The sequence below is a fragment of the Alexandromys fortis genome, unplaced genomic scaffold (assembly GCF_014885135.2).
Source record: "Alexandromys fortis isolate MF-2015 unplaced genomic scaffold, M_Fortis_MF-2015_v1.1 scaffold_282, whole genome shotgun sequence".
Classification (NCBI taxonomy): domain Eukaryota; kingdom Metazoa; phylum Chordata; class Mammalia; order Rodentia; family Cricetidae; genus Alexandromys; species Alexandromys fortis.
In genome coordinates this window covers 312,338-315,019 of record NW_026068199.1, presented here as the reverse complement: position 1 = coordinate 315,019, position 2,682 = coordinate 312,338, and positions in this window count along the sequence as shown.

Genomic DNA, 2,682 nt, shown 5'->3' with positions numbered 1-2,682 from the left:
TTTTTTTTCTCTCTATTTTTTGGTCAGTGCTATTGGACTTTGCCTTAAATCCCTGGGCTATATGATGTCAGGCTCTTGGCCACCCAATCAGTTTTGGATACGTGTTGTATCTTGTGGAATGGAATATAAGGCACATTAGTTATTGGTTGGTTACTCAGGCAAGCTTTGTGGGACCATTGTTCAAGCATTTCTTGCAGGTAGTACACCATTGTAGATAAAGGATTTGCAGATGTGTTTCTCTTTTGATAGGTGTAGATTACCTTCTTGTATCAAAGATGCAGGAACATAGGGAGAGGCCCTTGTATCCAGTGTTTTTCCCTTTATTTTTTGTCTAGATGGCCTGTACATTGGTGAGGGTGGGTTGCTGAAGTCTGCCACTATCAGTGTCTCAGGGTCAATATTTGATTTAAGCTGTATTTGTGTTTTCTTTACAAAACTGAGTGCTCTTGTGTTTAAGGTATAGATGTTGAGAACTGAAATGTCATCTTGATGGATTTTTTTTCCTTTAATGAATATATAGTGTCCTTCCCCATCTTTTCTGATTAGTTTTGATTTGATGTCTATTTTGTTAGTTGTTTAAATGATACACCAAGCTTTTTCTTAGGTCTATTTTCTTGGAATATCTTTTTCCAACCTTTTACCCTGAGTAAATGTTTATCTTTGATGTTGAAGTGTATTTCTTAAGTGCAGCAGGATGGGTCCTGATTTCACAACCATTCTGTTTGTCTATGTTTTTTTTTTATTGGGAATTGAGACCATTGATATTGAGAAATGTAAGTAACCGAAGACTAGTAATTCCTGTTATGTTGATGTTGGTATTGGTGTCAGCGTGTGTGTGTGTGTATGTGTGTGTGTGTGTGTGTGTGTGTGTGTGGTCCGTGTGTCTGTATCTATGTCTATGTGTATGTTTGCTTCCATCCTTTTGGTTTCTGTAGTGTGTGATTATTTATTTACTGGTTATTCATGGATGTAGTTATCCTCCTTAGCTTGGAGGTTTTTTTTTTTTCTAATACCTTCTGTAGAGTTTTATTTGTAGACAGATATTATTTAAATTTTACTTTATCATGTTTTCTCTATCTATGGTAATTGAATATTTTGCTGCATGTAGTAGTCTCGGCTGGCATCTGTGGTTTTGTAGCTGCTGAGGCACATCTGTCAAGGCCCTTCAGGCTACCCATTGAGAAGTCATGTGTAATTCTCATAAGTCTGCTTTTTCTGTTATTTTGCCTCTTCCCATGAAGTTTTCAGTATTCTTTCTTCTGTATTTAGTGTTTTGATTATTATATTGCAGGGAGCCATTCTTTTCTGATTTAATCTATCTGGTGTTCAGGATGCTCCTGTGCCTTTATAGATCTTTCTTAGTTGGGATATTTCTCTTCTATGCTTTTGTTGAAGAGATTTTCTGAGGCACTGAAATGAGTTTCTTTTCCTTCCTCTATACCTATTATTCTTCAGTTTGGTATTTTCATCAAAGTTACATGACATTAGATGTAACTGGACTTTATGATGTGATCACAGAACCTGGTTCAGCCCACATGGTTGGTTTGTGATGTTTCTCTGAAAGGAAGTAGGTGAGAAATGCATGTGTTTCTTTGAACTGTAACACACACACACACAAAAATCACACTTGGAGGTGATACTTAAACTGATCCCTGCATAGCAGAAAGACAAATAGGGTCTTTTGAAGATGTACCTCCCTCTTGGGTATGAGGGTAAGTGTCATGTAATCTTCTCTTTGTGTCTGCAACCTTATAGCTTTTAGAAGACTATGCTTTCCAAATATGTAGACACACAAAGTGTGGCCTTTGAATCCTTTTCTTGTTATGAGGTTGTCAGTTCAGCAGCCCCAAAGAAATGGAATTTCCCTCCCCAGCTAATACTTTCTTTAGGGGACCTCCAGATTCTGTCATCTCTCCATATCATATTATAAAAGAATTCAAAAAGAATAATCTTATTTAATCATTAAAACATAAAACTAGTACTATAAAAATGGTATGAGGCAATCCATGGAACCTTTTTACAGAGAACCAGATTACAGGGAACCGCAGTTCTGAAGAAAAGAGACTCATCTCCTCTAGAAGATGTTAAATGCTGCTAGAGCTTGAGCTAAGAGTCGAGCCTGTTAACTTTTCTCCCATTCATTCTGGAATAGTAACTGGGTAAATGTCCTTCAAGCCTTTGACAGGAAACGGAACCCAGGCCAGATGTCCATAAATTTATAAATAATGAAAACCTGTTTATATATTAATATGTATATATACATGTATATATTATATATAATATAGCTTAATTATGACATTTGTAGTTAAATAAATGGAACTGGGAAAAATATACTGAATTATGTATCCATACTCAGAAAGACAAAACGGCCTGTGCTTTCTCATATATAGAACCTAGTTTTGAATCAGTAGATTTGTATATTTAGAGTACCCTCAGAAGCTCAGGTAACTAGAAATGTGCAAATGCAGGGAAGAAGAATGGAAGAAATATCTTAAAGGTGAATAACGGAGGTGTTAAATAACGAGGGTTGGATGGAAGTAGGAAGATTAAAAATACTAGTGATTTTTCAAAAAGTGGTGTGGAAACGTACTATTTTATATTCTGAGAATTGGGAGTGGGGAAATCAAGATAATATATGATATAATTATGTTTCATTGTGTACATCTATGAAATTCTAAAAAT